Source organism: Polypterus senegalus, chromosome 14 (genome assembly GCF_016835505.1).
Source record: "Polypterus senegalus isolate Bchr_013 chromosome 14, ASM1683550v1, whole genome shotgun sequence".
NCBI classification, from domain to species: domain Eukaryota; kingdom Metazoa; phylum Chordata; class Cladistia; order Polypteriformes; family Polypteridae; genus Polypterus; species Polypterus senegalus.
The window spans coordinates 42,573,882-42,601,615 of record NC_053167.1 but is presented as its reverse complement, the minus strand read 5'-3'; the positions used below and the strand labels follow the sequence as shown (position 1 = coordinate 42,601,615).

At 39.2% G+C, this 27,734-nt stretch overlaps 1 pseudogene; it reads right to left on the bottom strand.

Annotated features, from left to right (window-relative positions):
- Window positions 1-1,703: 1,703 nt before the first annotated feature.
- On the bottom strand, window positions 1,704-27,734 carry LOC120514313 (annotated as a pseudogene).

Sequence of the window (27,734 nt, the reverse complement as noted above, 5' to 3'; positions counted from 1 at the left end):
AACGCTTCTGTGATTCATCAGCAGCTTCAAAATTTATAAACAATCTAAGCAACCAGTCCATTTGTAGTACTTACTACAATAGTGAGAATAATGTAAATAGTGAGGTGGAAAATTTTAATTCTAAGGTGAGAGCTGCTGCTGACATAATTGCACCTGAAAAGATAGTTAAAAAATCTTCTAGCACTGTTATACCATGGAAGACCCAAGAATGTCTGATTTAAAGAGAACATGCGGGAGAGCTGAGCGTAAATGGAGAAAAACTAAACAGATTATCCCCTATGAGATATTGAAGGTTAAAACAACAGAATACAACAACAAAAAATAAATAATGTTAGTAATCCCAGAGTCTTGTTCTCTACAATTTATTGTCTGCTAAATCCAGGTCACTCAATGGAATGCCTCCAAAATACTTCCAGTGAAACTTGTAAGGCTATTGCTGTATTTTTTAATCAAAAAATTAATGATATTAGAAATAATATAGTACATCTCCGCAGTACTAACCCTTTTAAACCCTGGTACTCCATTATAAACATTAGATACGGGGGTCTTCCCAGACTGTCTTAAGACTACTGTAGACCTATTTCTAACCTGCCTTTCTTAAGTAAAATTCTAGAGAAGACAGTCATTATGCAGCTTAATGAGCACCTCAATAAACATGCTATTCTTGATAAGTTTCAGTCGGGTTTTAGAACAAATCACAGTATAGAAACTGCACTCGTTAAAGTAGTAAATGACTTGCGAGTAAATGCAGACAGAAGCCATTTATCTGTTCTCATCCTCTTAGATCTAAGTGCCGAATCTGATACCATTAATCACAATATTCTTAGAAATCGCCTTATTCAGTGGGTGGGCCTCTCTGGCAGTGTCTTAAATTGGCTTGAATCCAAACTGGCAGGTAGAAAATTCTGTGTAACTTCTAGTAATTATACTTCAAAGACACATGATATTCTATATGGTGTTCCACAAGGCTCTTTTTGATTTACATGCTTCCGTTATCTCAGATTATCTAAAGGCATAATACAATAATACAATACAATTTATTTTTGTATAGCCCAAAATCACACAAGTGCCGTAATGGGCTTTAACAGGCCCTGCCTCTTGACAGCCCCCCAGCCTTGACTCTCTGAGAAGACAAGGAAAAACTCCCAAAAAACCTTGTAGGGAAAAATGGAAGAAACCTCGGAAAGGCAGTTCAAAGAGAGACCCCTTTCCAGGTAGGTTGGGTGCAGTGGGTGTCAAAAGTAGGGGTCAATACAATACACAGAACAGAACAAAATAAATCCCCAATACGGTATAAAAATAAAAATTTTAGAAGTACATAGCAGTTTAACAGTAGATGATATCACATAATAGGTTTGGATTTTTTAGAGTCCTGGAGACCTCATCCATCTAGCTGCCTCCCCATTTGGCCATTCCACGGCTGAAACAGTGCTGCAATCCGATGAAAGGACCCTCTTTCCCATGATTCCTGTGATCCTCCATCAGGGATGACTTTACCATAGGCAGGCAAACAACTTGGCAGGTGGGCCGTGGCACCAATGCCACATTTGGTACCGAGAAGAAACAGAATAGGTGAGGGTTAGTATTCAAATATAATTATCATGTTACTTATGTTTAGTGCTAATGACTAACAACAGAGATGAAGTATGTACAGTTAATCAGCAGCTCTAGTCAGGATATGCTAAACTGAAGTAGTGAGTCTTCAGCCGGGATTTAAAGGCTGAGACCGAAGGGGCATCTCTTATGGAAGCAGGAAGACCATTCCACAGTTTAGGGGCCCTGTAACTAAAAGCTCGACCTCCCACTGTTATTTTATTAATCCTTGGAATCCTAAGCAGACCGGCATCTTGAGATCTTAATGTGCGCTCAGGTTTGTAAGTCATGATAAGTTCAGACAAGTAAGCGGACCTTGGCCATTTAATGCTTTATATGTTAAAAGGAGGATTTTGAAATCTGCCCTAAACTTAACTGGGAGCCAGTGTAAGATTTAAGAACTGGAGTTATGTGTTCATATTTTCTTGTTCTTGTAATAATTCTTGCAGCGCATTTTGGATTAACTGGAGGCTGTATAGAGAACAGTTTGAACAGCCAGTGAACACCGCATTGCAGTAGTCAATCCTACTAGAGATAAATGCATGAATTAATTTCTCACAATCCTGTTTATTTAGAAAGCGCCTTAATTTCCTAACATTTTTAAGATGGAAAAACATGTTTTGGACAACTTTGTAATATGCTTTAAATGACATGCTAGAGTCAAAGATAACTCCTAGATTGCGGGCTGATTCAGTAAAATTAATTGGGATTCCAACTGAGTTAAATGATGACAAAATATTGCTGTGATCAGCGTCATTCCCTCCAACAATTAACATCTCTGTTTTATCTGTATTTAAAGACAAGTAGTTCTCATTCATCCATTCCTTTAATTCACTAACACAACTAATTAAAGACAACATCGGAGAAACTTCACTTGATTTAAATGAAAGGTATAACTGGGTGTCATCTGCATGAGTGAAAATTAACATTATGTTTCCTAATGAGAGATCCCAGTGGAAGCATGTAAAGTGAAAACAGTAAAGGTCCCAGTACTGAGCCCTGGACACCATATTGAACTTCTGTGTATAATGATGGAGTACTGTCAGCACATTTCTGTACATATTGGAATCGATTTGATAAATAAGAACTGAACCAAGCAGCACGGGCCTGTAAGCCCAACATCATTTTCTAGCCTGTGCAGTAAAATAGAATGGTCAATGGTGTCAAATGCTGCACTTAAGTCCAACAACATAATTACAGTGGAGTTTCCTTCATCAGAGGATATCAGAATGTCATTTACAACCCGTGTTAGTGCCGTTTCTGTACTATGACCAGTGCGAAAGCCAGACTGGAATTTCTCAAATAAATTGTAATGCATAAGGTGTGACTGAAGCTGACTGGCGACTACTTTTTCTAGTATTTTAGAGAGAAATGGTAAATTTGAAATAGGCCTATAGTTATTTAGTATGTGTGGGTCTAGGTCTGACTTTTTAAGTAAAGGTTTAATGACTGACACTTTTAGTGCATCAGGTACTGTGCCATGCAATAATGAACTATTGATAATGTTTAGAATAGGGCTGCAAGAACATCCATTGCACTTTTACTAGTTTTGTTGGCACTGGATCTAGGGAACAAGTAGTGGGCTTCATTTTAGTAATTAAAGTTAAGACTTCCTGCTCAGTTACAGGATTAAAATTACTAAAGTGCTGAATGCAATGTGAGCAGGGTCTGCTAAGCTAGTATTTGGTTTGTACTGTGATGCTGAGATCTGGGATCTTATATTTTTAATTTTCTCATTGAAGAAGTTCATAAAGTCTGTACTGCTAATATCTGTTGGTATTTTGCACTGTTGATCTGAATTCCCATTTGTTAATTTAGCCACTGCTCTAAAAGTACCCTAGGATTTTTATTATTGCTATCTATTAATGTAGAATAGTATTCTGAGCGAGCTTTAAAGAGGGCTTTTTTATATTTATTAACACTCTCTGTCCATGCAATTTGAAAGACATGTAGCTTTGTTGTTCTCCATCTGGCTCCAGTTTTCGACACTCTAATTTAAGAGCTCGAGTGTTTTCATTAAACCAGGGAGAGTTTCTATGTGCTTTGATCACTTTTGTTTTAGGGGAGCCACTGTGTCCAGAGCATCTCTCAAGGTCACATTATAATGTGATGTTAGCTGATCTAAATTGTTTTCCACGTTTACATTTGATGTTAACTGATCTAAATGGTTTTCCACAATTACACTCGACTTACTCAAGGTATCTATAAATTTTGAAGCAGAATTACAATCTAGATGTGCACTGTCTTTGTTTTAATCTGTGAGTGCGTTGGCATGGGCAGAACTAAATCAAATGTAATTAAGAAGTGATCGGAAATAACTACATTTAATGGAGTAATATTTAAATTTTGAATTTCAACATTGTAAGTAATAATTAAATCTAATGTGGTTATGATTATGAGTTGGACCTTTGACAATCTGACAAAATCCTACTGAATTTAACAAATAAGTAAAACATTTGCTAAAAGTGTCAGTTTCCACATCAATGTGTACATTAAAATCCCCATCAGAACTACGTGATCATAATTTATAGCCAAATCAGACAGAAGGTTGCTAAATTCAGTCATGAACAATGAATATGGCCCTGGTGGTCTGTAGACTAGCACTATAATTGTGTTGGAATCTGTTTTAATATTTAAAATGAATGCCTCAAAGGATGTAAAGTTGCCTAAATTTTTAGGAGTGATTTGCATTTTGTTACAATGAATTATTCCAAGGCCTCCTCCTCGACCAGAATCTCTAGACTTATGAAGGAACGAGTATCCATCTGGTGACGCCTCAGCTAGGGAACAGTGTCACATTTACTAAGCCAGGTTTCAGTAAGAAGACACAGATCAGATTTTGTACTTAATATATATCATTTACCAAAACAGCTTTAGTGCCAAGAGAGCGAATGTTCAATAAACAGCATTTAAAACTGCATGGTTCTTTCTGAACTGCTGATATATTTTTTGTTTTAATTTGAATTAAATTTCTATTACAGATGCCCCTGGTGGAGTGTCTGGTTTTATCCCTTGGTCTAATTATACACCTTATTTTTGGTTATCAATTAATTTATGGTTTGTATCAAGACTAAATTTACTGGATGCCCCACAACAGGGATTATGGGTAACAGCTTCAGGAAAATAACAGGTGGGATAAACAACAGCCTGTGATTTAAGATCACATGACTGCGGCCTGGATGGTGCTCTAATCAGTCAACCAGGCAGTTTTGCTGCCATATTTTGGGATAATACATAAGATCCCTCCAGTTAGGATGAAGACCATCTCTTCTGAAAAATCCAGGCCTTTCCCAAAAATCATCCCAATTGTTCACAAATGCTATGCTTTTATTTGCACACCAGGTTTCTAGCCAGCAGTGAAGGGAATGCAATCTGCTATAAATTACATCTCCTCTATATGATCTTGGTAAGGGACCAGATAAATTCCGACATTTTCTTTTAGCTTTGGTGCATAGAGAGATGAAGTTCCGCTTTAATAACTTAGATTGCTCTAAATAAATATCATTAGTGCCGACATGCAGCAATAAGGTAGATACTTCATCGGTGACACGGTCCAATGCGGCCTTTATGCCAGAAATCCACTGCGAGGCACTTAACATTAACTGCTGGTTTAACATAGTTTGGAATTCTAACATTCCGCACTATGGAATCGCCAATTATGAGCACTTTATTATTCTCAGTTTCCACAGGCGCTGGAGAGCTGAGAACCTGTTCTGGGTCCAATTGGTGACCTGGGTGCTGGGGACTAAATTTTGGATTCTTAGACCCCGTCTTACTGTTACCCACTCGCCCTGTGGCTGAATTGGTGCTGCTGATTTCGGCCTGCACTGACTACAGTGGGACCTGGAGAGACTGAAGCGAATCAGATGTAGCGAATTGTCTAAACAAACAGAGTCAATCCAATTTTCAGTTTGCCTAATTGCTATCAGGTTCCTAACGCAGTCCTCCAATTCGCGTATTTTCCCGACCAACTCTAAATTAACTAAACTCTTTTGGCAGATGAAGCTGTCTACACTGTCGGCCGGAAAACCTGAGCTGTACATGCTGCAGGACACACAACATATAAATAAGCCCTCAACGGGCAGAGAGCAGATAGAACTTATGTTTAGTGTTGATGTCATCTTCGCCGTTTTTGTAGTTGCGTCGGCGCTTTCTGTGTTCAGTGGAATCACTAAGAGTCTGTCGAATTTAAGATTCCACCACCCGCTGAGCAATCAACTTTCATTTATCACTGCCAGTTATTTCTTCTGGTCAGCTGCCGGCTTTACTGCAGTTGAACTTACTTGGGTGTTTTGCGGAGGGCTATGTGCCTGTGGGAGACGCCGCCGCTCTGTGCTGTGCTTCCGCTCACTGCTCCACTCTGGTGAAGCTGGTGACCATAATGCATAATGTGAGCATAATGTGAGTGATCACAGGCATAATGTGAGCGACCACAGCTATGCTGATTACACACAGCTGTATTTATCAATAGCACCTGACGATCCAGCTCTCTTGATTCACTGATGCAATGTCTCACTTGTGTTACTAAATTGGTGAATAGTAATTTTCTCAAACTAAATAGAGAGAAAACAGAAATTTTAGTGATTGGCAATAATGGATGTAATAAGGTTATTAGAAATAAACTTGATGCATTAGGATTAAAAGTCAAGACGGAGGTAAAGAATTTAGGGGTAACTATTGACTGTGACCTGAATTTTAAATCACATATTAGTCAGATTACTAGGACAGCATTTTTTCACTTAAGAAATATAACAAAAGTTAAACCTCTATTAACATTCCAAGATGCTGAAAAATTAGTTCATGCTTTTGCTTTCAGTCGGCTAGATTATTGTAACTCACTCCCTCTCAGGACTTTCAAAAAAAGCCATCAATCGATTGCAACTTTTGCAGAATGCAGCTGCTAGAATCTTAACTCGGAAAAGAAAATCCGAGCACATCACCCCAGTTTTGATGTCATTACATTGGTTACCTGTGCCATTTAGAATTGACTTTAAAATACTGCTTATGGTTTACAAAGCCTGAAATAATCTCGCTCCATTTTATATTTCGGAATGTCTTACACCTTACACTCCAAATTGGAACCTTACATCTTTCAAATGAGTGTCTGCTTAGAATTCCAAGAGCTAAACTTAAAAGAAGTGGTAAGGCAGCTTTCTGCTGTTATGCACCTAAAATCTGGAATAGCTTGCCAATAGGAATTTTCCAGACTAATACAGTGGAGCAGTTTAAAACACTGCTGAAAACTCATTACTTTAACATGTCTTTCTCATAGCTTCATCTTAGTTAAATCCTGATGCTCTGTATATTCAGTTAATTATCATTATTATTCATGGTGGCTCCAAAATCCATACTAACCCCTACTTTCTCTGCTGTTCTTTTTCCGGTTTTCTGTGGTGGTGATCTGCGCCACCACCACCTAATCAAGGCACCATGATGTCCCTACATTGATGGATTAAAGGCCAGAAGACCACATGACCATCATTATCAAATTCTTCCAAGTGAACCCTGAATACAATGAGCACTGATTGAGGTCATTTAAGTTAGGTAGAATGCCTAGAGTGGACTGGGTGGTCTTGTAGCCTCAGTACCCATGCAGATTTTTTTTTTTTTCTCCAGCCGTCTGCAGTTTTTTCTGTCCTCCCAGGCCATCGGACCTTACTTTTATTCTATGTTAATTAGTGTTCCCTAATTATAATTATTTATTTTGTCTTTTTTCTCTTTCTTCATCATGTGAAGCACTACTGTGCTACATTGTTTGTATGAAAATGTGCTATAGAAATAAATGTTGTTGTTGTTGTATTAAAGGCATGTCAATGTCACAACCTAACGCAAGTTCTTTTTCTGCAGTTACTGTATATTCTTGAATAAAAATGCACTTTTTTTTATACTTGTACCTTTTGTGAAAGTGTTTATTTGATATTTCGACTTCAGGCTTCACACATTATAATCTTCATGACTACATTTTGTCAATTATTACTAAAACATGAAAAACCTTTGTTTTAACAATGTATTTACATAGATTATTGTAGACACAGAACACACGTGAAATGCATGTGTTCCAAATAACGATATATTATTCACTCTATACAACTCCAGGCACGTCAGAGGCCGGTAAATAGAACTAAGAGAACTTTCTGCCCTTTCTGGGTGGTGGTGGTGGTGTTTTGGGGGTATATATCAGGCTGTGCTTGCTGCTTTTGCTGATTGACAAATTTACAACAAAAAAGATGCTGTTGGAGAGGTGCGAAGGGATTTAAGGTGGGCCAGGATTATGAGTTTTTTCATAGGCTTTGGTAATTATAGTGTTAATAAAAGGGGCCGCACTCCCTTGTCCAGGTGAGTCGGAGTTGAGAGGACATAGAGCAACACTTGACTGGAGGAGCTCAGTGTGGTGGTGAAAAGAGAACTATTGGGGAGAGAGAGAGAGAAAGGATATTTGTACTTGTGATTTTTGTTACTTTGTGGAAAATGCTTAATAAACACTTCTTTATTTGGTCCTGGGACTCTGTGTGATCGTGTTTGAGGGTTTGGGGCTTGCTGATGCACCAGTTTCCATCACAATATACAGTATATTGTCACAGACATATACATGGGAGACAGTTTACAGGCTCAAATGAATGTGTTTCTTCGCTGCACCAGGAGTTGGCGCCATACTCCAGCACTTTCACCTCTTTTCCTTTGCAAACTATCAGAAGAGCCAGCTTCCTAAAAATATCACTTATGATTCCGATCCCCATGAACTCACCTCCTAAGTCATCATTTCAGGTTCCGGTCCCCATGAATCTTTCCCCTTCTACCCACTAAATATATAACAGCCATTTTTTCTGTTTCACCTCAGTTCTTTTTTGATGTGTACCCATTTTAATGGGTATGTATAATAGTATAGGAGTCTTCCACTTGAGTAGGAGAACATGAGGAGTAAATAGTATTTATAGTGTAATAACAGATTTTTCTTGACAGCATGTAGCTCCTTCTGGGGTTTCTCTGTCTAATGATGTCACATGATTTGGAGTAACAGTGGATCCAAAACTGTTGAACAAATAAGCTAAGACTTTTTTTCCTCCAATATAATTTATGTATAAGACATTCATAAAAAACATAGCCTAGTCAGGCAGGTGTTTGATAGCATTGTTTAATCCAAGGATTAATAAAATAACAGTGGGAGGTTGAGCTTTTAGTTACAGGGCTCCTAAACTGTGAAATGGTCTGCCTGCTTCTATAAGAGATGCCCCTTCAGTCTCAGCTTTTAAATCCTGGCTGAAGACTCACTACTTCAGTTTAGCATATCCTGACTAGAGCTGCTGATTAACTGTACAGACTGCACCCTCTGTTGTTAGTCATTAGCACTAAAACATAAGTAACATGATAGTTATAATTGAATACTAACCCTCACCTACTCTGTTTCTCTTCTCGGTACTCAAATGTGGCACTTGGTGCTCCGGCCCACCTGCCAAGTTGTTTGCCTGCCTATGGTAACGTCGTCCCTTATGGAGGATAACAGGAATGGTGGGAAAGAGGGGTCCTTTCATCGGATTGGCTGGCCCAGCGCTGTTTCAGCTGTGGAATGGCCAAATGGGGGAGGCAGCTTGATGGATGAGGTCTCCAGGACTCTAAAAATATCCAAATCTTATTATGTGATATCATCTACTGTTAAATTCTTCTACGTACTTCTAAAATTTTGTTTTTTTATTCTGTATTGAGGATTTGTTCTGTTCTGTGTTTTGTATTGTATTGACTCCCTTCTTTTGACACCCACCCACTGCACGCCCAACCTACCTGGAAAGGGGTCTCTCTTTGAACTGCCTTTCCCAAGGTTTCTTCCATTTTCCCTACAAGGGTTTTGGGAGTTTTTCCTTGTCTTCTTAGAGAGTCAAGGCTGGGGAGCTGTCAAGAGGCAAGGCCTGTTAAAGTCCATTGCAGCACTTCCTGTGTGATTTTGGGCTATGCAAAAATAAACTGTATTGCAGCGTTTCTCAACCTTTAAGTATTTGCAACCCAAGTTTTCATAACAATTTTAATCGCGCCTTCCCTAACATTTTTTTGAAATGTAGATGCTTATTTTATTATACCTATTTAACTTTTATCAACATTTATCTAACTCTATATTTATTGTTCTAGTATCAGAATGTAATTTAAGTTAATTTGTTTTGGTTTCAACAAATGTTTTTTTTATATTTTTGATTCTTGTTTTCTTTTTTTCACATCTTCGCGCCCCCCTTTTTGTTACTTTGTGCCACAGGTTGAGAACCATGGCTGTATTGTATTGTATTGTTCAAAATGAAGAAAGCTCTATGTGAAATTTGCAATTTTCTCCCTTTTGTCATGGGTTTTTTGTAGGTATTCAATTCCTGTTTCCATAATGAAGATGTGTTTTTTGGTTTAACTGACAATTTTACCCGACCCTTGTTAGTAAGTGTGAAAACACATATGAGGGTACTCTACAATCAGCTGGCATCCCATTCTAAGTCAATTTCTTACCTTTCACCTAAATAACCAAAAAATAGGCTTGGCCTTCTAGAAACTTTATAATAGAAAAACTGAATTTACAATGCAATGAAATGGAATGAAATAACAAAAGCTGAAATCATCAAAGAGTAGTGTGTGGAACGCATGTAAGATGCATTTGAAAAAAGTGCACATCAAAGAGCATTTTTAGTAGAATCAGGCACCGGAGTGAGTTTTAAAATAGCTGCTTGCTAACAGATATCAAAGCTTTTTAAAATAATAGCTTTATGACATAACTCAAGTTTCAGCAGTAAAAACCTCACTCCTAAGCAGCTCATTCTTTTGAACATTTCACCTGTCTTGAACAGACCAATGACAAAATAATTGTATGCTTCTAAAATGTGAATAAAATTTCTATCAATAATATTCTGAATAAGGACAGTGTCTCATTTATGGACTGTGACAATTACTTATACAGTACATCTAATAATAGTTACTGCTTATTGATGGTAACTTATTTCTTTACTCATATATCTGAAGTCTTTGCAATAACATTTTGTATTTTCAATTTTTCTCTTTCAAAGTCACTGTTGTTAGGGTTAGGGTTAGGGGTTAGGGTTAGACACAAATATACAAAAGTATTTTGCAGAACACAATAAAATATAAAGGACAGCTAGGAACAAGGAACAGCAGTGATTAATCTAAAACTGTAGTTTTAACACATGAGATCTCATCGGATATGCCAGACTCCTGTTCACTATGGATCCAAGCACTAAGACCAGTAACACGCATAAAAATAAAAGTCCCAATAAAAGGCAATCCACACCTGAACTATTATGAATAATGAAAAATCTATGAGTGCATTTATCAGAAAAAGCTTTAAAAAAACAAAAATGTAAAAATCAAATAATATATATAATTAAGAATTAGATCATTATAAATAAATAAGATACCTAAATTGAAGCTGTAACCACAAAGGGGCGCCAGAGAGCCCAAAACTCCAGACACTATAATAATCCACTCAATCTATGAATAAAATAATGGCCTTTTATTGTCTTCAAATACTTCTTCCACAATCCTTTTCAATCAATCAGCCACCATAACTACTGTATATAATAAAGCACAAAAAACCAACATGTCTTCCACCTTCTCCACTTCTGCTGAGTTCTGCCTGCTGCTACACTTCCTTTAATGCTTTCGCTACCATTCTGTCTCCTCTAGGAAGCATTTCCAGGCCAGACAAAGTAGGGTGGTCCTCTCCTGACGGTACCCTCTACCGATCCAAAGGGAACCCGACAGGGCTGCAATTCCAGACTCCATTTCCCTAACACCATTGCAGGTCTCTCCGTATGGGTTCTCATGTGAGGATCACTGCCACCTAGTACATGGGGGATGGAACCACTCTCAAGTTCTGGCTTCAGGTGGTCCATCCATTTTTTTTTATCCTGACTGGGTGCAATTTTTATGTCTTCGTCCTGCCGGTCAATTTGTTTGCATCGTTGCACTGGCCTTCCATCTGTTTAATGGTTACATCCTCTGCTCTTACTGGGATGCTCATCTCCTTCTAAAAAGTTATTCGAAAAAATGAAGCAAGACTCAAAGAGAAAAAAATGCACCTTTATTGATTTGTAGAATCATTATTGTCAGGTGTCTAACATGTCACCTTACCTCAAAACCTTACCTGAAAAATCTTACAAGTTGTTTGCCATACCTTTGCAGACTGAAAATTGCAATTCCATATTCTCTTGAGCACAACAACAGAGAGTACTATTAAATTGTATAATTATGAGATATGGCAAGTTGACAACAGAGACAAGTAAAACAACAATAATTCTTGTGTGTTCTCAACACTGAGGCATTATTGACACTCCTACTTGCACTACTGTACATAAACTAGGCACAGGAATTCAAGTTATAGGCACAAGGAGGCATTCTGATTAACTATGTGGACCTCATTCATATACCATAACATTTTTTCTGTGAGAGCAGCTGGTGTTTAAAGCAATTAAATCCATTTACATTGTTTCCATATAAATTGTACCAAGAAATGTAGCTCAGATGTAATATAAAATGACACATATGAAAATATAGAGTAGAGTTTTCAGTTTAAGCTAGCTGTGTGATAGCACTGTATTCCAATAATTTTAAATGTAAAACAAAAAACAGAGCATACAGAAGATTAAATATGTATATATTTTGTTTTTTATTTTTGAAAAATACAAGTTTAAAAAACAACAAAATTACGCATTAAAAATATATTAATAAATTCACATTTGCATACATCCATCCATCCATTTTCTAACCCGCTGAATCCGAATACAGGGTCACGGGGGTCCGCTGGAGGCAATCCCAGCCAACACAGGGCACAAGGCAGGAACCAATCCTGGGCAAATGTATCACATTTTGCATAACAAGGCAGTCAATCACACCAAGCCTATTACCTGACTCAGAGCCCCCTCTAGTACAACAAAGCATTAAAATTGAAGGTCGCCAACAATACAAACCGCTAACCGCAGACAAAAACAAGAAACCTATTCAAAAATCCAAAGGCCAGAGGAGCAAAGTAAAAAAGGCAGAACCTCTCAGCAAAAAGCCTCTATAGAGGAGTGTGTGGCTTCACAGCGATAATAATAATATAATTCTTTGCAGTTATATAGCGCTTTTCTCATTACTCAAAGCGTTCAGCAATTGCAGGTTAAGGTGATAACACACAATGCCTTAGCACAGTCCTGAGCTCTGAGCGGCCCTTTGATCAGACCACCCTTGTCCTCAGCAGCACCCCTGAGGACTCATCAGCAATTGGAGATTTGTCCCTTATGCTTAATGTTTAACTGAAAACAATTACCAAATAAAAAACACTTAAGAAAAGGAACAGCAAAAAGGGAGAGCCTTTCAAATTATTCTAAAAAAATTACTAAATCCTTTTACTAATATTCATCAAAATGAAAATGTTTTTTTTTTCTCATTTTAATTAATTCATTTCAGCATAATCTCAAACTCGATTTCAAAGGAGATTTGACTACCAGAAGAGTCCACAGACCTTTCTTTGATGTCTCCAACACCCCAGGAGGCAGTGTCGCCTTCTCCTTTATATCTTGTAGTTGAAGAGTGAGGTTACTGTCATAGCAGCACAACACCAAATCACCCATCCATCTCTCCATTCTCTTAACCCAGATTATTCAGGGTAGGGATGAGGGGAGGCTGGAGACCAACATTCCCAGTTGATTTGTGGACTGACTCCTAATTGCCAGGGATAGGAGTGTCACCAGGACATTTAATGTTGGAATCTGAATTGTGTTTAGCCGTATTTCCATGTGTTAAAAGGAAGTGGAACACACATTCTTGGAAATTTCCTGCTGGGAAGCTGTAAACTCTTTTTGGCAATGATCACAGACTGAGATCTAAAATTCAAATACAGTGACTAGTGCTATGTCCCAAATCACTGACCCTAGACGACAGTTCAGGCAGGTTTATATTGGTAAATGCTAATCTATAGTCTATAAACAGAAACCAGATAAGCAATACTGTAAGTATTGTGTTTGTGAGAATTACGTGTAAACTCTTAGAATTCACTCAAGTTCTTGTTGTCCTGTGCCTCCTGACTCATTGGTATTAGAAACGCTCCACATATGACATGCTATTCGAGTCATCTTGACATCTAGTTATGCAACAGTTTTGTTTTGGTTTACCTTCTATTTGTGACCCTTTTGACCTCAAAACCCATCATTTTAGGCCATTTTGGACCATATTATGTGCAGGAAATTACACCCTTATGATAAACCAATAGTTGTCTTCAGAAAAAATAATTATGAGGGCTTGAAGTTGTACATACCACAGCAAGGTGGCAAAGTTACTCCTTTTCATAAACCTCAGAGAAAATGGAGATCAGTTTTATAGGCATGTAGAGTGTTGTTTTATGCTATTTTAAAGTTGCTGATCACAAATATATTTTTGATTTTTGATTCTTCACCGATGATCCTAGCCCTCACAGAGCCACTCCCAGAAGTTTGAAAATGACAAATTTCAAACATTTGCATGTGGGGTATTATCTTCTTATATAATACGCTATTGTGGAGGTCCATTCGTCTGTCCAGGATTTTAAATCACCTGTAGCTCGCAAACCATTTGAACTATTGACCTGAAATTTGGTACAAATATACTATGTGACGTAGACTATCTGCTTTCGGCGTGATGATTGACCTCCAGGATTATTCCTCTTTCTATTTTTATTTTATTGTAGAATAGGGCATCATTCTCATCTCTACCACCTTCGCCGTCACTTCCCCTACCTCTTCATATCTTAAATCATTCTTGAGGCAGATTGAAGACTTAGTGCCACCTTAAGTGAAAAATTAAGGAAAACGTACTAAGTAATTGCAACACAAACACTGACTTAATCAGTTTGAATGCGAAAAGATGCCGAGGAAAGAAAAGAAGCAGGCCGCTCTGGTGGAGAAAAGAAGAGCTGCTCATGAAGCAGCAAACGCATCAACCTGTGAGCAAACGAATGCTAAACGTACAGAGAAAGAGTATGAAAACTGTGAATGCTCAAGTCAAGTGTATTCACTGCACGTTATCGGGCAGTGCGCCGTTGCTGGTTTTAGACTATTATTTCAAGTTCAGTAGTTATTAATATGATGCTATTTTGGGTTTTTGATCCTTTATTAGGTATTTAGCCCTCTAGAGGATGAAAAATTACAAAATTCTTTTAATGGTCGATAAATTGAAACAAATATTTTAATATTTCAAATATTTGACAGAAGTCTTATAGTTTATTATGTACTTCTACCTCATGAAGTAAATCATGACATTTCTTCTGAGCACCCCAATTAGGGTGTAAAACAAGGAAGAGACTGTATCCTCTATAGACCTGTTACTGTGATATGCAGACTGGACAGGAGCTAAGCTAACAGGGATGTTAGCGTTAGTGTCTCCTATTAACTGCCTGTCAAAGTACTTAGGTTTAACTGACTTAAATGCTACTGGGTAATTTATTGTGACACTGCACACAAATTTTGTTGAATACTGGAATCAATGTGGTTTAAACTTTTCATAAAGGCATCTGGCCTCGACAGGTTTTGAGGACATGACTTTTTAAGTGTTTATTCATTTAAGAGATTTATTGACAAATGCAACAGAGCTACCAAGAGCTGACAACGCCTGTGCCAACATTTCATCAAATATCTATACAAATACATAACATATTACAATATATAATAATATCTAGCAATAATCTTATATTGGTGATTTCAAACTTTTGAGCGTTAGTGTAAGTACTGCACACACTAACACACAAATACACACAATACTGTTCAAAATCATTGGCACCTGAGAAAAAATGCTGCATAGCAGGAATGTTTAAAAAAATAAGACCAAGGCTTCCAAGAAAGTATAGTAAACAGAAAAAAAAACATAAATTAAATGATTATATTAGTGTGACTTAAAATAGCATACATTCTCTTAGGTCTCTGATTGTGATTCCGTTGTGATCGGTTGTTCCAGGCCACAGTTCCATTGCAGACTGTTGTTGTCCACCTGGCTTATGTCTGTCAAGTAATCCCAGATTTTGACATCAGGGTTCTGTGGGGGCCATTCCATTAGTTGCAGGATTCCTGTTCCTTTTTTTCATTGCAGATAGTATTTTTTATATATGTTGGCCATGTATTTAGGGTCATTATAATGCTGCAGAATAAACTGGGATCAATCAGAAACCTCCCTGATGGTAGTGCATGATGGGTACAAATCTGCTTGCATTTCTCAGCATAGAGAGGTACATCATTTTTGGACAAATCAGCAATTCCCTTTGCAGAAATGCAGCCCCAAACCTGTAAGGAACCTTCTCCGTTTTTCACAGTTGCCTGCAGACATTTATCCATGTACAATTCTCCAGCCCTTTCAAGGACATACTGCCACCTGTTACAGCAAAAAAAATAAAAGATTCAAATTTTGTCTCATCAGACCTGAGCACCTTCTGTTACTTAGTTCTTTTGTTTTTATGCATAGGTGAATCATTTGGCTTTACTTCCATGAAAACCACTTCTGAAAAGACATCTCCGGACTATAATTGGGTGTACCAGGGTTTCAATGTTTTCTGCCAGTTCTGAGTTCATAGTAGTGTCAGACGTATTTTCATTTCGAAGCAAAGTAAGCTCATTTGCTACTGTCAGGTTCCATGGCTGGCCACTGCATTTCAGGATCTCAACCTTGCATGTTTTCTTGTGCTTCTGCCAAAGGGTTTGGATGGCACCTCTGGAAACATCTGTCTACTGTAAAATTTCTGTTTTGAGAAATCTGCATGATGCAGGATGACCACCTTATGTCTTGTCACATGTGCTCTTTTGCCACAATATAAAATTTGTAGGTAAACCACTGGATCTACTGCAGCCTTGCGTTTTTGATATGGTTGTCCCTTACTTAGTTTTATTCCCTCTCCATTGCTGCTTCTGTTTCAGTTAATTACTTTGGTTCAACCTGTTGTTATATTTGCTTCTTCAAGCAGTGGGCTATATGTTATTTTAACTGGACAAGGGTTATTGCTATATTAGCTTTTTCTTTAAGGACATTTAGATATCTTACTGTATTGCTTCATTTTGTGCAAAAGGAATGTTTGAAACTCTTGGTCTTTTCTATTGACACACCAGTCCAGAAGACATATAATATTATGTACGGCTAATATTTTTGTGAACTATCTGAAGTGCCACAGACGTTTACACAGCCAGATTGGTCGCAGGTACCTTTCCATGCCAGGAAGCCTTTATAATGGATGGCCAGGGGGAGACATCCTTTCAGAGACATAAATTCCTCCTGTACACTGAGTGGCAGCATCCCCCTGGTGGACATCCCATTTGTGCACTCACAGGACAGTATGGCGACTGTGGTTCCAATAGGCAGCCCTGTTGGGGTACTTGGATGCCACCAGCAGGAGTTGCCAAAATGATATTCCTCTGTCCTAGGGAGATTACACCCATCCTGAAAGTGCTTCTTGGTGGCAATGCTGTTGCACCGCAATTAATCCTGGGTTCGAGCTGATAAGGAGCTGCTACACCTCTAGAAAACATATAAAAAGGTATTTTCTGTAAAAAAAAAAAAAAACATTAATTGGAGCCAGGATTGAAGTGTTGTAGTTGTGGCTGGGTGTTGGTGTTGTCTGGGTCACAATATACTGTATATATACAGGGTGTCCATAAAGTCTGTGTGCAATTTAAAATAGTTGTAACTTTGTAAGTATATGTGATAGAAAGAATCTGTAAAAAGGATTAGAAAGAAGAAACACTTATATTTCTTTATTGTTCTTGTTAATTTTCAACATGTCAACCATCATTACTAATACAAAGGGTAATATGATTCTGTAGTTCTTGGAAAACATTTTCAAGCTGATTTTCAGTAATACCAGCAATCACAACAAGTCTTCTAAAGATCGAGATTTGGTTGAGTAAACATTAATTTTCACATGTTCCCATAAAAAGAAATCCAATGGAGTCAAATCTGGCAAATGTGGAGGCCATGAAAATGGTCCATCTCTTCCAATCCATCTGTTAGGGAATTTCTCATGTAGAAACTGTCTAACATGCAAAACAAAGTGTCAAGGAACACCATCTTGTTGAAACACTGTATTCTCTATGAGTCCTAACTGTTCAAGTTGAGGAATAAAGTAGTTTTGCAGCATTTCTAAATCGCTATCACCATTAACAACACGCCCTTCAAAAAAGAATGGCCCTATAACTCGATTTTTTTCCCAAAGCACACCACACATTAACTTTGTGAGAATCTCTTTCACGTTCAACAGACTCCTGTGGATTTTCAGTTCCCCAAATACAGCAAAAATAAAACTTCTAAAGACTAAAAAAAACTAGATACAGCAAGCTTTCTAATCCTTTTTACGAATTCTTTCTATCACATATACTTACAAAATTACAAAGCTTGAATTTTCCCTTGGGATTAATAAAGTGTCTATCTATTGTGGAGGATGGCCGGCTGTTTATCCCGGCCAATACCCCCAAGACACCAGGTGGAGCCCTCCTTGCAGCATGGAGGTCCCCAGAAGACCAGCAGGGCATCATGGACAATGGAGTTTTTATGCACCGCCCTGCTGGATGCCATGGGGGCCATGAGAGGGAGCTGCAGGGAGGACTGAAGAGTTCTTCGTGCCCTATGACCCGGAAGTTCGTCATAGGAAGAGCAAAGGGGTTCCGGGGTGAGAAAAGCATTGTTTACCCTGACCCGGAAGGAATAAGGACTTATGGACTGTTGGATTGGGAACACTTCCGGTCGGGAATATAAAAGGACTGTGGGAACTCCCAGGCAATGAGCTGAGTTGGGAGGCAGGGTGGCTAAGCGTCTGGGAGTGGAGGATTGTGATTTATTGGTTATTGTTTATTGAAGAATAGTGGAGTGGTGGTGCTTTGTGCACAATTATTATTATAATAAATAATTATTGGATTTTTATCTGGTGTCTGACGTGTGGTCTGAGGGTACAAGGGTGCGAGAAAACCCTAATCTGTCACACTATCTATCTATCTATCTATCTATCTATCTATCTATCTATCTATCTATCTATCTATCTATCTAAGTTACAACTATTTTAAATTGCACACAGACTTTATGGACACCAAATATACACATCTTGAGGACATGACGAAAACTGGTGTCCATGGAGGAAAGTCAATACAGGTGTGCAGGATTGACAAAATCCATGTATACAAAATCTAGACACAATATTTTAAATTAAGATTTGGAATGCATCGTATAAAAGCACTCCCTACTGTGCCACCATGCCATCCAATGGTAATTTTAACTCCACATTATTCTGTATTGCAATAAGTAGGTTCTGAAACGAATGAACAAATAAATCAATTTCCTTACAGATTTACAGTTCATAGTAGTAAAGAACTTCACTACTGAAAGATCACAAGAGACAGGTTCCATATTGGTTGGAACAATAAAAAAAGATTTACATTACAAGAGAAATAAAATGAAGACATACAGGGAAATGGATAAAGCCTGCAAATGTCTTGGCATCCATTCAGAAAACAGAACAATGCACTGAATGGACAAAGCAAAAGGCATATTGAAAATGCTGCTTGACAGCTTTATGTTTGCCAGGAGCTGAACTGGGACCAGCTGCTCGGAAGACAGTTATGCTACACTCAGGTCCATGAACACCGAAGATCTGCTAAGAAGAAGGTAAAATCACATAGCTCATCAGAAATATCACTGATAAAAACTGTGGCTGGGCCACTTTTAAAAAATGAGCAAGAAATACTATAGGTATTCATTTTCATCTTGAATACTGAGCAAACACAAGAGAAGAGTTTTACAGAGTTAAATACGCATTGAGATCAGAGCTTTAGGCATAATAAGAAGGGTAGCAACAGATATGCTCAGCTGTTACACGGAGTTACTGGACATAGTGAGCATGAAATTAAATGAATATGGGTGTTTGCTTTCAGTGTGTAAATATCAAAAGTTATTGTAATTTATACAGGAAATCAATGCAATCAATCCAGTGGAGGGATTATTACGTTATCATTAAAGTTATCAAGTTATGGCTCTCATCCAGCTCTTATGACAACAACAGGTGGAATTCACATGATACAGTATTGTACTTAACATATACAATCTATTTTCTTTCAATCATGGTTTTGCTAATGTGACCAGTCACTTACCGAAAGGGAGAAGTGCTGCTGATTACTAATTACAAATCACAGAATGAAAATTAATTACAACGGGACATTTTTCACAGTTTTATTCTTGCTTGCACTTAATCTGTGAACTTGAATTTAGTGCTGCATCAAGACTAGCAAGTAAAATAAAAGCACTTGACACATAAATTATTATGTCCTATTATTATCAGAACTATGCAACTGCTGCTGCCTTATGAGGCTGTCATCAGTGGCAGGCGGTAAATACCACACGGAGGGTGGATTGTACTTATTTTCATTTTATATGTATGCAATCAACTGATGACTGAAGAAGCATTTCATTAGTTACAAAAGATCTGGAGAGTAAAATAAGAAGGAGCCTAACATGGGAAACATTGCATATTATTTCAGACAGTTTTATTTGCTATTTAACTCAAGTACAACCAAGGGTACTTTTTCTTTTATTACTATTAATATTGTTTATAGGCAGGGACCCTCAGGGTAGCCTTACTTACCCAAAATAGATTAAAAGGAGAGAAAGTACAAAAAATGTTCTTTATTAAGAAAGTGAAAATTAAGAGGACAGAAACAAATCCTGGGCCTGCCTAAGCATATCTTAAACTGCTTGCTGCCTGTTAGGTTAGGCAGCTCACCTCTGTGCCCACCACAGTACCACATCAAATAGCTCCCTTTCGCACCTCCTGTCTCTCGCTCGCTCACTCACTCTTTAGATGCTTACCTTTGTACCTCCAACCAGCAGAGTGCTCACACCACTCTTCAGCTAGTATGCCTAAGGCCATGAGATAACTTTAATCCCTGTCACGTCTATCCAATTTTCGGAAGAATTTCTGGGGTCGGAGTGACTTCCCATTTATTCCAGGAACAGGAGCCCAGGACGCCTGCTTGATGCCTCTGTGTCCTTGAGACTTCAGTTACCCTAAAATGGACAGATGTCTCAGTCTACCTCTATTATTGCAAGGATGGCACAGTCCCATAGGCTTATGTCTAACACCATGTGCTCTGTATCAGCCAGGAAGTGTTTCCACCTTTGAAATCCTCTCCTTGGCCTCAATAACTCTTTATCCCTGCCTACTGCTGAGCCACTTGACACCTACTGTAAATCCAGGGGAACCATTGAGTACTTGAACATAGGCTGCACTTCTTTCTCCCTCTTTCTGCCATTCTGGTGTGTCTGCTTAATGCCAATCCACACATTCAAGGTAGTCCCTGCATTCCCAAACTGTCATGTGTAGGACCTTTCCTGCCATCAGCATGGCTCTCTCACACTCACTCAGGGAGGTTCACCACAGGGTCTATCCCTCCATAGTGTGATCCTCCTCATAATATTGATCATTAATTTATTATTTATTTCAGTACTGATTGGTAAATTCCATGCATTTTAAATAACATTAATTTCATTTCACTCTGTATAGTTCCTTTGTTAGTATGCTATTCCTTGGGGAACTTTATATCGAGATCAGAACTGGAAGAGAAGCAAAGCTCACAAAATCTAGAGACAACAGGCCAAGGATGGTGGATAATCATTAAGATGCCTGCCATGAATCTGTCAGGACATGAACTGCACTGGAACATGGGGCAGAACAGCAAAGACTTGTTTATTCAGCCTGTCCTGTCTCGTATGATGCTGTCACTCTTAGACAAAGTAGTTGTAGTACTAGGGTGTTGTACCATGTTAGCCATTGTGGATGTGGTGAGAAGTCAAGCAAAATGGCACCTTTTATTGGCTAACTAGAAAGATTACAATATGCAAGCTCTGGAGGCAACTCAGGCCCCTTCTTCATTTACATGCTCATAATGATGAATTTTGTGTTTATAAAAGTAAAGAAGCCACTTTACACAACAATTCTTGGCATCTTTGCCTTGCACTCATACTCAATGTACACAGTCAGACTCTGAGCATGCGCAGGAGCCACAGGATTCAGAGGTCAAGTACTCTGTGGATGAGATCACCAGAGCCTGCCCTGTTTGGAGGAATACTACAGACAAAACTAAGTAAATAAATAAACAACAGGAAACATATTCCATGATACTTTTATTTTTAATACCCAATTTTCATTCTCTTCTTTATTTATTATCACATTTCACAGTAGTTTCATGTATATAATTTTGAGTATACCTGTATATACACCTACATACTTTTAAAAGTCACATAAAAGAATCTGCTAAGCAAAACAATGTAAATGTAACCTGGAATTGTTGTCAAAGGACATATTTTCTTCTTGAATTTCTTGATTATTCCACAACATCAAAATAATTTATTCAACTTACTGCTATTAACAGAACTGGGGGGTATTTTCCGTACATCGCTTAAATCATCTGAGATCAGATGCCTCATCCTGGATGAGTGATGCCAGTGAAACTTATCCAGGATAAGTCGGTTTTTCAAATGCAGCGGTGTGGTAGATTAGTCTAGCTGGATCTAATCATCCGAGGTGAATGAAAAGCCCATATATATTGAGTCTAGAAAACATGATCAGCAAGTCTTTGATAGGCTGTAACAAAATGACGAATGAACGGGTGCATTTTTTTGTTCAAACAAGTGGAGCAGGGCCTGTTATTCAAAGGATATGAAGAATTTCAAGATTTAATATGCACAAGGGGTAACACTGCAAAAGCAGCCCAAACCAGAAAAGACGGCTGGCAAAAAGTGGCCGGCAAATTAAACGCGTAAGTAGTGTGCATTGTATTTACTGAATGCACCGTTTCATTTCCTATGTGTCAGATTAATTATTATTTAATGTCATAATTCCAGATCAAACGTGAGCACAATGAGAACATGGGAACAGGTTAAAGTGAAGCACAAGAATATACTTCAAACTGGTAAATATTGGTATATAAGTATTTAAAGAATTGTTGACATAAAGAATCATATATAATATAAAAAAACATAAATTTTAAAGCTAATAAGAAGGCAGACAAGCAAAAAACAGGTGGAGGTCCACGCGGTCCAGACCTAACCCCTGCAGAAGAGTTGGCTCTCCAGCAAAATGTCCATCGTCCTGTTTCTGAGGGCATTCCAGGGGGAAACTCCTCCTCAGAACCAGTGGCAGAATGCAGTGGTCACTTCATTTCAGGTAAAGGATGGTCATTGCATATATTTGTCCTCAATGTGTGCCATAGGTATGTTCCATATAGCCCTCTTTTTTGTTGGGTCAGTTGCAGGGAATATCATATACCTGGAACTTGTGTCTGACCAACAAGATATTGACGAAGGTCAAATATTTGATGAAGACACTGTGTCTGATTATTCATCAGAAGGAGAGGTACATTTTCCAAATAATGTTTGATCAAACTCCACTCTGATCAGTCCCATGTGCCTCAAACACATTTGGAAATCTTGGGTAATGAGAATGTTAGGCTGATTGTGAGATTCTTTATGGAACTGTGGATGTTTTTGCCTGTGTATTACCTACCTGCAATGGCATGAAACGCCTCTTTTAGTCTGCACACGCAGGTGTCCAGGAAACACTATAAAAACCCAAAGGAAATATTTCAGAGCCAAACAGACTTTACGAATTGCTTGGCAAACTGCAGTTTTAGATAAGATTTTCCGCATCGCCTACAGTATATAAAAAAAATGCCACTTGCAAAAAACCTCAAAGAAATGCATACTGTCTGTGTGGTTGTGAGAACCCGACTTAGCCTAGTTTGACTTTGAATATAAGGTGCTAATAAATCTTTGAGGAAAAATATTCCCCCTCAGCTAAAGCGGTATCTTTTGAAAAGAATTTCCTCAGGGAGCAATAAAGGATCTTGCCGATCGTGCAAAACACTCTCTATATGAAATTCTTGTCTTATAATTTGCGCACCGATTTCAATTGGTTGCTCATTCATGAACGGTAAAGCCATGACTGAATGAATTCCATGCACGGACACTGATTAAGTGTGTGAGCTAATCCTTGTTTACATAGAACAAACCTGCTCGGAGCAGGTTTGAGGATTTGGATGTCAACACATGACAACACATCCAGCAAAAGTTTCGAAAAACCAACAGATCCAGGATCATGCCAAATCGCCAAATAATTGTAAAACCATGAATGGAAATATAACCGGACCAGGGGCTTCATGTATAAATGGTGCGTATGCACAAAAATGTTGTATAGTCTGGTTTCCACGCTCACACGTGATATATAAAAACTAAACTTGCCGTAAAGCCACACACATTTTCACGCCAGCTAAATCCTTGGCATACGCAAGTGTGGTTTCCCTTTCTTTTTTAGATCCAGATCACTGACGCGGCTTCATCAAATACAGTAATCCCTCGCTATATCGCGCTTTGACTTTTGCGGCTTCACTCTGTCGCGGATTTTATATGAAAGCATAACTAAATATATAACGCAGATTTTTCGCTGCTTCGCGGGTTCTGCGGACAATGTGTCTTTTTACTTCCTGTACATGCTTCCTCAGTTGGTGAGCCCAGTTGATTTCATACAAGGGACGCTATTGGCGGATGGCTGAGAAGCTTACCAATCAGAGCACGCAGTTAAGTTCTCCTGACTGAGAAGCTAACCAATCAGAGCATGCAGTTGAGTTCCAGCGTGCTGAATGCAGTGTTAACCAGGAAGTCTCGTCTCGCTCATTCAGCATCAACATGTTTCGCTGTATAAAGAGTTGTGCTCTTTTGTGTTTATCTTTGTGCATAGTCAAGCCCTTCATTATGGCTCCAAAACGATCTGCTACTGCTTCAGGGGCCGTGCCCAAGCGCAAAAAGAAGATGTTAATGATTGCCGAAAAGGTAAACGTTTTGGATTTGTTGAAGGCTACGATTCTTTTTATTTAAAAAGTAGGAAAGGAATATAAGATCTACGGCCGCAGTGTCCTCTTAACCAGGGTGCAAAACGAGTTGTAAGTGGATGTAATAAGGCAGTAGTCTGGATGGAATCTGCTTTAGGGATTTGGATTGAAGACTGCCAGAAGAAGAACGGGCTTTAACGCTCTCCTTTGTTGTGCAGTAAAATTAAACGCATTGTTATCAGACAAGTCATCATGTCATTGTTGGTGAGTAATCATAATTAATTTTCTTCTTACAGTGCTGTACACACATTTACACTATACTATTTTTCTTGCATTGTACGTATTTATTACTGGTGGCCTGTCTATCGTAATAGCTGTAACATATGTGATATCGGAGACACTCGATATCTTTAAAATAATATTTAGGTTTTACAGTATATAAACAGTGTGTTTATATACATAATTTCAATGAATCTTACCTAATATCTAAGAGAATACAAAGGGATTATGCTGTATAACTCTGCTGGGAATATTTATAAACAGTGTGGGAGAGTTTATAAGGGCTTAAAATATATCAAAATAACCATACAAACATATGGTTTCTACTTCATGATTTTTCACCTATCGCGGGGGGGTCTGGAACGCAACCCCCGCGATCGAGGAGGGATTACTGTACACTGAAATTAATTGTTTATTAGTTTACGGCATCTGATTGAAATTAACCCATAACAATATAATGGTCCACAAAATGGTCCAACTATTCCAAATACCATAGCTGCTTTAGCGTTGTTACTCTAAAGTATTTATCCCACTGTATCTGAGTGTGGAATCACAGCTCTACAGCAGCTTATCGGAAAGAGTATTATCGGGATAGAGCATCAAGCACACGCTGCCTCAGCCATGCTGTCTATTTGAACTGCTTTCACAAGACAAACGCTTTTCAAAGCCTTTCCTGTACGGACATCGTGTTTCAAAAACAGTTTCATCCCAAGAACTATAAATACAATCAATCAGTCCATCAAGTGCTCCTTGTAGAACTGTTTGGACTTATAAGTACAATTACTTCATTGTAAACTTGCATTACAGTTATAATATTGTACAACCTGAGCCACTTTATAAAGCATGTATTTACATATGATGATGATATCATTTTTAAGATGAAACGAGGCAAAATATGTTTATTACATTATACAGATAAAATTTTAACATCATTTAAATAATCTATATTGTTAATTTAATATGTGAGGACACGGTGTCACTGCACTAGCACCGAACTGGCGCCCCGTTCAGGGATTGTTCCTGCCTCGCGCTATATTCTTGCTGGGATTGGCGTGATCCAGGATGGATAGATGGATAGAATAATTAAACATTGTGACAGATAGAGGGCGCTATAGTCAATAATCACAATCCACCACTCCCAGACACGCCGCCACCCTTCCACCCAGCTCCATGTCTGGTATCTTTCCCAGTCTTTCATAGTCCCTGACCTGGAAGTGTTTCCAATCCTTCAGTCACGTGACTTCCTATCACTTCCCAGTCAGATCAAAAGTCCTCTTCTTCATCCCGGAAGTGCGTCATTCCCTCTGTCACCTTGACTAAAATGTACTTTCGGGTTATAGGTGAAACCAAAGTCTCTGTGCCTTCCTGCAGCGTCCCCTGGAGGTCCCCATGGTATCCAGCAGGGCTGTGATGAAAAACTCCACTGTCCATGATGCCCTGCTGGAACTCGGGGCACCTCTATGTTACATGCAGGGCTCCACCTGGCAGCCTGGGGGTATTGGCCGAGATGAAAGGCAGGCCATATCCCACAGTACTCTCCCCCCAGCGAAGAACCATGGTTCGAAGCGTCCAGCTCCGCGGGGACGTCTTCCTACAGGAGGTGTTATTGGTCGGGCCTTGGCACTGTCCTGTATACTCCCGGTAGAACCTAGGGGGAACATTAAATAAATGAGTCATCTTATCCCCTGCCCCCAGGGACAATTTCTCCATTTGTGGCCCGGCTGGCGGCATACGTAGCACAGCCGCCGCCCCCTTGTTCGTATCCCTCTGCAAGACTGGAAGCATTTCGGAAAGTCATGCTCCGCCCCATTATCAGCTGAGGAGATTTCCACAGCCACCCTTGAGCTTTCAAGTCCCTTTTCTATTTTGTCAGAAGACCCCCGTTTTACTTTAGGGATATCCTGTTTAATCTGGGGCTTGTTCACAGTTTGGGTCTCTCTATTAGTTAAAGAGAGCCCTTTTACTGTCTGAACCCCTTTTGATTTGTAAATGACCTGGGGCGGCGTCTTCAGCTTCGCATCACTCCGGGAGACAGCACTATTCAGCTGCTCCGGCTCGATCGATGCTTCCCCCGCTCCCTCGATCATGGTTTCCGACACCCTTGTAGGGCTCGCAGTGAACTGGCATCCACTACTAATTACCTGCGGGCCTATGTCACTCTCAGTGCCTCTATTATGCACAGTACGGGTCTCGCTTACCTGTACCACCGCATTGTTTAACACTGGAGGCTCCGCTGCAGGTACTCGTTTACCTTCCTTAATGGCGTTTCGGCTGTCTCCCCCAGTTCCTCGATCACTTTCTTGATCGTCTGCAGTATCTGAAAAAAACTGCTTATGGGCTTGATTAGCTTCTCAAGTTCCCACAAGTCCGCAATGTTATTTAATTCGGCCGGAGGCAGGCTAAAACCATCACTTGCCATACCTTCCGGCCGGGAGCCAATGAACACGGCCGCTCCTGGCATGTGTTCTGACGGGTCTCGTGGAGGCTTCTGGGAATTGGAGTTCTTTGTGTCTGAGGACCGAGTCGCAATCTGCCTTTACTAATTTGTCGGCAGACCGACCAGCCATTTCTCGGCCATCCTTACCTTCTTGCGGGGTGAGTGGTGCTTTGCTTGCCTCCCCCTTCCCCTTCGGAAAGCTCAAGTCCGTCTTCTTAGGGGCAAAGCTGACTGCTTCCTTCCAAGAACTCTTCTGGGCAGGTCACGTGTTCTACGCCAGCACCCGACTTGCAGAAGTCCTTTGTTTTCCCCTCCAGCTAAACTGAGAGCGCACAGCCATCCTCGGAAGATTTGTTTGCCTCCCGCAGAAACTCCGGATGACATTCTCCGAGGTATGTGCATGGTACTAAATGAGATGTTTTAAATATATGTTCATTAAATATGCTGGCACATACCTCGGCGTATTTATCTTCCTCCGGAGGCTTCTCCCGTGATGCGCAGCCGCTCTGTAATCCTTCCTGGGTGTCGGCCATGGTGAGTGGATCTCCTTCGCTGCCGGTCTGCTTCTGCTTCTTTTTTCCCAT